Genomic DNA, 10,068 nt, shown 5'->3' on the forward strand with positions numbered 1-10,068 from the left:
CGCGCGGCACCCGGCCCGCCCCTCTGCTTCCCGGCCTTTCCGTGCGCGCGCCCCTTCCGGCGGCGCTTGTGATTGGCGCGGGCGCGCACGCAACCCCGCCCCGTCCCGCGCACGCTTCCCGACCCCGCCCCGCCGTCCCCACCGCCCCCGCTGCGACCTGAGCTGGCGGCGCCGCCGCGGCGTAGGGCGACACCCTCCCGGCTCCCAGACAGCGGTGTGCCAGCCGCCGCCGCCCCCTCCCCCGGCCCCAGGGACCCTACCCTCTGCCTCCTTCACCCCGGCACCGCGACCCTCGCCCCCCCTTACCCCGGGACAGCGGCACACACACCCCAGACCCCTGCCCTCCATCCTCGGGACCCCTTCCACCAGGGCAGAGACGCTCCCAGCCCTGAGCAGTCCTGGGCCACGGCAGAGGTCGGGCCCGGGAGAACCTCCCCGCCCCCGGGCGCGCCCAGGGCAGGCGGCTTGGGGGTCAGCGCCCTTGGCGGTGGCCGCCGTGGTCGCAGGGAACGCTGAAGATCTGTCCACCTCCTTGAAGCTTGCTGCCTGGTTTCCTGTATGTCTGCTCCTACTGAGTATTGATTATATAGACATACATTTGAATTGGTCCCAGTGGCAGGTGTTAACACCCGGTAGAAAGTCTTTTCTGGGTCATTGTGCCCAGACCCATCCCTGCACCTGTGCCTCTTGTGGGTCCTAATGACTGGGTTCAAATGCTGGCAAGTCTGCGTTTTCCACTTCCGTGTATTGATTGCCGTCAGTGTTGGGTGTCTCTTGCTTTGTGATAAGTTGTCACGTCCTAGCTCTAAGCTTACAGGTTAAATAATATTCATAGCAATGACTTTAAAAATAATAGGCACGTAAGAGTTAAATTTCCTGTAGTATGGAAAGCACCGACATCTAGCATAAAAGCACACTTCTGGAGATGACTGGTGGGACATGTGGGGACCCCTTGTCCGGTGCACCCGCTATGCTTCCCTGCACTTGTAATCTTCTGGACCCAGGCCCTTCCTCTCCACTCCTGAAATCACCCCTAGCCCAGTGATGTGGCCCACCTTGCAAAGATGGGAAATTCTCCAAAGTTGGTGGTTAGACTTTCATCATTTTTGCCTATGTCTACATTCAGGCAGACGTTTTGATACACAGATAAGTTCTTAAGTTACAGGAAAGGCCAGTAACCTAAATGATATGGGAATACTTTGTAATGAAATGACATCTTTATACTGTAATGACATCTCCTGTACTCACATTGTGTGATCTTTCCTCAGTATCACTCACACCTGTCAGAGTGGCCAAAATCAGCAACACAAGAAACAACAGGTGTTGGTAAGAATGTGGAGAAAGGGGAACCTCGTGCACTGTTGGTGGGAATGCAAACTGGTGCAGCCACTCTAGAAGACAGTATGGAGCTTCCTCAAAAAGTTAAAAACAGAGCTACCCTATGATCCAGCCATTGCACTACTAGGTATTTATCCCAAAGGCTACAAACATAGTGATCTGAAGGGGTACCTGCACCCCAATGTTTTTAGCAGCAATGTCCACAATAGCCAAACTGTGGAAAGAGCCCAAATGTTCATTGACAGATGAATGGATAAAGAAGATGTGGTATATAGATAATGGAATATTATTCAGCCATCAAAAAGATTGAAATCCTGCCATTTGCAACAACACGGTTGGAGTTAAAGGGTACTATGCTAAGTGAAATAAATCAGAGAAAGACAAATACCATATGATTTCACTTATATGTGGAATTTAAGAAACAAAACAAACAAAGAGAAAAAGACAAGCCAAGAAACAGACTCTTCACTCTAGAGAACACACTGCTGGTCACCAGCCGGGAGGTGGGTGGGGGATCAGGGAAATGGGTAATAGGGATGAAGGAGCACACTTGTGATGAGCCCCAACTGATGGATGGAAGTGTTCAATCACTATATTGTACACCTGATGCTAATATTACACTGTATGTTAACTATCCTGAGATTAAAATACAAGTAAAATTTACAAAATAAAAGAAAAACTGGTTTTTTTGTTCCCCTTTGTTTTGTGTGTGTGTGCATTTTTTAACCTGTGTTTCAAAAGAAATATCCATTTTCACCTTGGAATGTGAGGTTATTACATAAGACACATTTTTATGGCATTTCTGCTTAGAAAGATAAGATCAATTTTTAAAAAACATTGTAGTATAAATTTCTCAACCCACAGTTCCCTTCACTTCCCATGTCATGCAGTGAGAAGTTCTACCTACCTTACCTAAAAAATTGTTCCCCCCCCCCCCNNCAAAAAAATTTTCCCCCCCCCCCCCGTTAGGATGGTTTTGCTGGGTGTTTCCTCTCTCCTGATTTTAATAGCATGGCTGGTCTCTGTTTCACATCTGTTCACCCCACCACTCGTGCCAACAGGCATTTCCTTAAAAAGCCTCCTCACTGTCCCCCTCTGATTGTTGGCCCTGGAGGGTGAAGTCCATGCTGTGTTTTATGGACCAGAAGGCCCTTCACAAATTGGTCCTCGATGCAACTGTATCCTTACATGTCTTTTCCTGCACTAGGGTTAGACACCTGACCTTCATCATACCCACTTCACAGACATTTCTTCAGACACTGGGGGAGTCACTGGGTGTAGTCATGAATAAAGGACGGGCTTTACACTGCAGGATGGTACCCTTTAGTGACAGTCCTTTAAAAGGGTTTTATTTATTTGTCAGAGCCCAAGCAGGGGGAGCAGTAGACAGAGGGAGAAGCAGGTTCCCCGCTGAGCAAGGAGCTCACTGGGGGGCTCCATGTGGGGCTCCATCCCATGACCCCGGGACCAGGACCTGAATCAAAAGCAGATTCTTCACTGACTGAGGCTCCCAGGCACACTGACAGTCCTTTAAAAGAACAGAGCAGGAGCGGCATGGGCTCAGATGTCTGCTGCTTGCAAAGTTGAGCCTGGGGCCTCTTTTCCCTTCCGAGCACTTTGGCTCTTCAGTGCCCTCCATCTGTTCTCTTCCCTCTGCCTGGACTGTCCTTTCTCTCTTCCGCTTCTGGTAAAATCAGGCTTCATTTTCAAGGTGCCACTCAAATGTCAACCATTTAAATCTTCTCCTTTTCGACAGTTGGTTTCCTTTCTGGGTCGTCATGGTGCTCTATTCATAGCACTACGACGCTGCTAGAACTTGCTGCGGGCATGCCGGTCAGGCCCGCCTGTGGTCAGTTGCACAGGGCAGAAACCATCTGTAGTTATCTACACCAGGTGTGTGTGTGTGTGTGTATGTTGGGGGGGCGCATAGTATGTCCTTAATAAATGTCTGTTGAATTGCCCAATGAAAAAACCAACATATTTTTCTCTTCGTAAAGGCCTAAATTTCAGCAAGTATCTGAGAACATTTTCTTTTATTCTCCCAGCATTTTCTGTGAAAAATGAACACTTTTTCTCGACATTGTGTATATCATCATTGAAAATTACCTCTATGTTAGCAAGCTCATTTGTGGCTTAGCCACACGGCTCAAACTCTATTCCTGATGATTTAGAACTACTCACTTATTTATTAAACAAGTCCTCACCAGATACCTGCTCCCCCTGCGGGGCTGTGCTGAGTGCTGGGGAGATCGCACAGAGGAGCAGCCTAGGAAGCAAGTGGACAGACAGTAAGGCTCCTATGGGATAAGGCTCCTACGGTGTGTGCGGTGTGTGCACGGAACTGCGGTGGGAGCAAGCCCAGGAGGGGCCAGAGCCAGCTTGCAGGGGGATCCGAGAAAGGGATAAGTAAGCCAAGGCCAAGGAGACAAGAGTGGAGAGGCTACGGGTAAGCATCTGGCAGGGAGGGGGAAGCCAGTCCAGGTCAAAACAGAAGTGTTTGAGCCTGACAAAGCAAAAAGGCAAGTTGGGGAGGTGGGCGGAGGGCACAGGAGCCTAGAGGGGCAAGCAAGGAAGAACCCCAGGGGTCTTGTGAGCCACTTAGGGTATTTGGATTGGACAGTGAGTCGAGATTTTATCATGAGGCAAGAGGGGACTCAAAAAAGGTGTTAAGCTTTGGAGGATCTCTGTCCCCAAAAAGCCACCCAAATAGAAATACAATAAGGAACTAGCTTAGTCAAATTAGGTGGAAGTATCTAAAGAAATAATGACAGGAATACATTAGAATACATTGGGAGAAAAAAGAACGCATTGAGTTCATACAAGAAATACAAATAAACGGGTAAGTAAAAAAATACTAGAGACGAGGAAGGAAAAGGGAAAGCTTTTCTTTACAGAATGCTGACTAACAGTTTGAAAAAGAATTATTTAACGCATTACCACGTTGCAGCTGTCATGGGATCCTGGCGGAGTCATCAATGAAGGCTAAAGCCACTGGGGGAAGGTCGTTGAGGAACAGGTTATGTTGCCATTTCACAGCTCATTAATTGCTTATGCTTAAGTAATTTCGAGGGGGGACAGGGTGTTTCTACAGCGGATACATATGTGGACCCCATCTGAATCAAGGGTTGAAAGGTGACATCCCCAATAATGGTGGCCTACTGACATCAGGTGACATGACCACAGCTAAGTGACGCTCCTGCCAAAAGTGCACAAACAAGAAGGAACAATGACAAATTTAAAGTGAAGACATAGAAAACAATGGGCCCATAATCCTCAAAAATATCAAGGTCATAAACCACAGTGAAAGGTTGAGGAACTTTTCCAAATTAAAGGCAACAGAGGAGATATGACAAGTGAATGCCGTGTGTGACCCCACACCAGGTACTGGATCAGAGTGACATTTGCTATGATGGACACTGTAGGGACGTAGGGACTCCAGTATGGACTCTATCCCAGTCTTATAAGTGAGGTTAAGTCTCCTGAGTTGGATTTATTCATAAACTTGTTTTATGGCTGTGGAAGAGAATCTCTCTGTGGGCGCCTGGGTGGCTCAGTCGGTTAAGCACCCCACTCCTGATTTCGGCTCAGGTCATGATCTCAGGGCTGTGAGATCGAGCCCGTGTTGGGCTCCGCACTGAGCAATGGAGTCTGCTTGGGGTTCTCTCCCTGTGCACCCCCTCCCCCTCCCCTGCTCTCTCAAGCCTGTGTGCGTGCTCTCTCTAAAAAAATAAAAAAGAGAGAATCTCTTTGGTCCCAGAAGATGTAAACCGAAGTATTTAGGGGTGACAGGTGAAGATATCTGCGAGTTTCTCTCAGACGGTTTAGTGAAAGGCACACACACACACTACACAGAAAAAGAATATGACAAAATCTTACTTCGTAAGTCTGGTGTAGAACGTGTAAGTGGTTGCAACTTGTCTGTGAATTTGGAACTCTTGAAAATGGAGATATTTTTAGAGATACATACTGAAGTATTGATGAATGACATGCTATTATGTCTAGGATTTCCTTCCAAATCATTGAATAGGGAGGTGGTCAGTAGGAATATGTAAAGAATAATGGGACAGGCTAGTGAGTTCACAACTGCTCAAGCTGCAGGATGGACACCTCACATGGGGGCTCCTAAGACTCCTCCCCACTTCTGGGTGTGTTTTAAATTCCCCCAAGATGGGACGCTCAGTCGTTTAAACGCCTGCCTTCGGCTTGGGTCGGGATCTCAGGGTCCTGGGATCGAATCCCACATCGAGCCTGCTGCTCCCTCTACCTGCTGCTCCCCCTGCTTGTGCTCTCTCTCTGACAAATAAATAAGTAAAATCTTTAAAAAAAGATATGGGGCGCCTGGGTGGCACAGCGGTTAAGCGTCTGCCTTTGGCTCAGGGCGTGATCCTGGCGTTATGGGATCGAGCCCCACATCAGGCTCCTCCACTGTGAGCCTGCTTCTTCCTCTCCCACTCCCCCTGCTTGTGTTCCCTCTCTCGCTGGCTGTCTCTCTCTGTCGAATAAAGAAATAAAATCTTAAAAAAAATAAAAATAAAAAAATAAAAAAATAAATTCCCCCAAGATAAAAAAATATGGTGATGAGATGGAGGGTTTCAAGTCATCTTCCATGTCCCATGAGCATGTTCTGCCCAAGAGCAGCGAGAGAGGACTGCTCCCCAGGCTCTGCCACAGCCTTCTGGCTAGAGGAACAGGGGTCCTGGGCGAGACCCCCAGGTCTCCAAGCTGCAAAGGCTGGGAGAGTGGGTGGGGGTGATGGCAGTTGCCAACCCAGGGTAGGAGGCCTCAGGGCAGGGAGCTGGAGAAGGGACCTGTGAGGGAGGTGCAGTGTTTCCGGGAGCATGGAATTCTGGAAAGAGGGGCCATAGCTCAAGAAAGTTTCTGAGAAACTTCTGTGTGGTGTGCCCTGTAACGCCCTAGGCTAGCTCCTCTGTGAAAACCCACCGTGAAGACCCAGGCTGGTCCTCCGGGGCTTCCGTGGTTGGATCTGTGTTTCCTTGGAAAGGAACTCCTCAGGGTGGAGGATACTGCCTGGAACTGCGGCTTCCATTCTCACTATTTCCAGCAGGCATCTCCTGGGATAGGTGACCTACACAGTGCCTAGCTGCCTCCAGGCCTGGGCGAAGATTGCATTTCCACCACGATTGCCTGCCTGACTGTAGCTGTCCTAGAAAGAAGGAGGAGTTGACGTGACAGACGTTCTGGAGACACTTCCCAGCTTGGATGTTTCAGGCAGAGAACTGGACTTAATAAGCATTTTTTAAAATTAACTTGGGAACATTTTAATCTTGGAGACCCAGCACACTGGACATTTCTTTTTAAGCCAACATGTGTGGACACTCAAGAAATGAGAGGCATCCCCGCAATGGGAGAGAAAGCCGCTGTCGAGACAGCGCTGCCTGTGTCCTAAGCCTAGAGTGTGCCTGGCGACCACCAGCTTCCCTCCTGTTTCTCCCAGGCAGTCACCCCCTGCTTCCACAACCCCTGCCCCCGCTGGAGTGTGGCCCCAGCCCCTCCTGGAAGACTGAGCAGGAGCGGGGGCCGGGTGCCCCGGGCTGCGCTCACACAAGTCTCCTGAGACGCGGGCTTCTCCCCCCAGAGCTTCTCCAATGAAGACTCCGTACCTCAGTATTTTGTGAAATGGACACCGCCACCCAGTCTTCAAAGATGTGTGTCTTCTATTGCTCACAGCAGTGAGGAGCTCGCAAGGAAGGGAGAGCCCAAAAAACAGCAGGCTCCGTTTTTAAGCATTAACCACAACCACCTGATGGGGCTTGAAATCTCCCCTCCCTGATCATAGAGCAGCCAGAGTTCCCCGAGCTCACGAAGCTGCCCGCACCTCTGCGTGGTTCCCCTTCTGTGTCTCCCCTCTTCCTTTCAGCAAGCAGTCATCTGTTCTTTCCAAGATGGAACGCGGGCCCTTGGACCTCCTCCGGGAAGCCTTCCCAGAACACCCGCCTCCAACCCACTGCCAGCTGGAGCAGGTGGTCCTCCAAGCTCCAGCCCCCTGCAGAGTGCACCTGGAGCGCAGCTCTCACTGCAAGGCGTAGAAACCCCGGCTACGTGGTGCTCTTTCTCTTCTGCTCATTATATACTTCGCAAAGGCAGGAACTAGATCTTACAGTTTGTATCCTCATCGTTGTCGGCAGTGACTGGTATTAGTGAATGTTTGCTGAACGGAAGTCATCCTGACTTTGCTAACTCACGCACCAGCCTCCTACAGCTTTCTGCCAATTCTCAGGGAGCTGCCTTTATGTTTAACCCTGTTCACCACACTGAATCCAGTAGACTTGGAGTTCTTACCATTTGTGCTTTTTCCCTGCATTCCATGGCGATGGCTATTTCTGTTTCTTTGTTTGTTTTGAAAACTTTATAACCTTAGATACCACATACCAGAATGAGAGAATTAGAGTTTTCCATACATCGGCATTATCACAATGGTGTTTTCCTCTGGATGTATTTTAGTCACTCTGATTAGACGTAGGAAACACTGTTTCCTTAATCCACCGGAGTCTCCTTGTGACACAAAGACAGGCGCCACGGTTGTGGCCACCGTGGAAGGCCCTCCGCCACTTTCTGCCCAGTGTGCCCCCTCAGTGTCACAAGACAACACTTCCCAACCTTCCCCCAACTCTGGGGGTCTCTCTCCACCAGGGTACGACCCCCATGCATTCGTTATATGAACAAACGTGGAACACACACAAAGACAAAGACGCATTTCACATTTTTCATTATGTCGACTCTCTGAATGTACCCTTTTCTTTAGAATCATCTCACCTTCAGAGGGTTTCTGTCTTGCTCAGGCCCCACTGGGGTCTCAGAGTTGGTGAAATTTCTATCATTTTACATACGTGAAGAGTGGGCTAGTGCAGGGTTTTCATGCTTTTTGAAAAACCGTGACCCGCAGTGAGAGATACATTTTGTATGAGAGCCCACGACCCGCCCACACACGCACACGGCGAGAGTTTCGTGAAATATTGGTGACGGCAGCACAACGTGCCAATGTGCTTAATGCCACTTCAAAATGGTTAGAATGGTAAATTTTATGTTACGTATATCCTGCCACATTTTTTTTAAAGTTTCGTGAAATAATATTTCCCCCAGTCTGTACCGTTTTCTCTGATGTCCTCTGTCCTGGTTTATTTTTGTTCATGCTCGGTGCAACATTTCAATCCATTTGACTCACCATGGTGGTGACTTCCGTTAACCCGTGAACTCTGGGCAGAGTGAGGATGAGGCTTATTCCTCGATTTTCACACAGCTCTTGGGGCCCTTTGCTTTTCCAAAGCATTCAAAGCAGCATAATTAAAAACAGTAAAACAAGCTATTAACTCCGTAAATATGTACACAGAATTCGCTGTTTAAAGGCTCAGTTTGGAACATGTTTAGAAAATATGTCTTGCGGGGGCGCCTAGGTGGCACAGCGGTTAAGCGTCTGCCTTCGGCTCAGGGCGTGATCCCGGCGTTATGGGATCGAGCCCCACATCAGGCTCCTCCGCTGTGAGCCTGCTTCTTCCTCTCCCACTCCCCCTGCTTGTGTTCCCTCTCTCGCTGGCTGTCCCTCTCTGTCTAATAAATAAAATAAATAAATCTTTAAAAAAATATATGTCTTAGGGGCTCCTGGGGGGCTCAGTCAGTGAAGCGTCTGCCTTCAGCTCGGGTCGTGATCTCAGGGTCCTGAGATCGAGTCCCGCATCCGGCTCCCGGCTCAGTGGGGAGTCTGCTTCTCCCTCTCCCACTCCGCCTGCTTGTGTTCCTTCTCTCTCAGAGTATCTCTATCTGTCAAATAAATAAAATCTTCAAAAAAAATCAAATAATAAATAAATAAAATCTTTTTTAAAAAGACAAGAAAATATGGCTTAATTGTATGCCTGTAAATTATATCTTCACTTGCACATCTTTCCTTCCTCAATTGGAAATTTCTAAGTATGTGAATCTGTCGGTTACCGGTTGTATCCGTTCATGCAGGCAGTTACCGCAAGTGTGTGAACTGGCTGGATGAGCTCTACTCCGGACAGACAAGCACCCAACAGCTGTGTCCACGGCCAGAGCTGGAGGTCTCCACTACAGACAGCCGTTTCAAGAAGTTTGGCTGCGAAGGCCACAACAGGAGAAGAAACAGCAGCATCACGGAGTGAGGGCAGGGAGAGAGAAGAGGTTTCTCAGACAGGGAGGACAGAGCGTGTGGCCGGGAGCGTGGTGCGCTGCCCCCGTGTGCAAGCCGGGCGACCCTGCTCTCAGGCTGTCATCTGTCGTTCCTGCCAGAGGAACGTTGCATTACAGAGGGCCGTCCAGCCATCCAAGATGCTCTTATGTAATAACATTAATAATTATAGTGTCTCTTTACCACTTGGAATCTCCACAGTGTTTTTCACACACAGAATCTCCTCTCCCCACAATGACGTTGAAACGTAAGCTACAACCACTTCTATTTTACTGAGAGGGAAAGTGCACCCCAGAGATGACAATAATCTGCCCCAGGAACGGGTGCTCGTGAGTAGACCCTGGGCTAGAAGTCCAGCGTCTGTGCATTTCCTAGGACCCCGTGCTGTGCTCCGTGTGCTGTCAGCACAGGGAAAATCCCATCATGGGACCGTCACATTGCACTCCCGGGGGGAGTGTGCTTGCTACCCCTGGTTTCCCGTCGCAAACTGCAAGACAAGGAGCTTTTTACATAAAGAATTCACCAGACTTATCTATTGCCCTCTGATAAAATCCAGTGAGACTGAGAGG

At 49.2% G+C, this 10,068-nt stretch overlaps 1 long non-coding RNA gene across 2 annotated transcripts; it reads right to left on the bottom strand.

Annotated features, from left to right (window-relative positions):
• Positions 1-2,597: 2,597 nt before the first annotated feature.
• On the bottom strand, positions 2,598-7,474 carry LOC105239782. 2 transcript variants are annotated; one of them, XR_004620910.1, is made up of 4 exons: positions 6,960-7,474; positions 6,280-6,502; positions 4,276-4,534; positions 2,598-3,389 (listed from the first exon to the last, which is right to left on the bottom strand). It is a non-coding gene; the product is annotated as an uncharacterized LOC105239782 (long non-coding RNA). The 2 variants fall into 2 exon arrangements; XR_858700.3 differs by having other exon boundaries at positions 2,598-4,534.
• Positions 7,475-10,068: the final 2,594 nt, after the last annotated feature.

Source organism: Ailuropoda melanoleuca, chromosome 15 (genome assembly GCF_002007445.2).
Source record: "Ailuropoda melanoleuca isolate Jingjing chromosome 15, ASM200744v2, whole genome shotgun sequence".
In the NCBI taxonomy this organism is placed as follows: domain Eukaryota; kingdom Metazoa; phylum Chordata; class Mammalia; order Carnivora; family Ursidae; genus Ailuropoda; species Ailuropoda melanoleuca.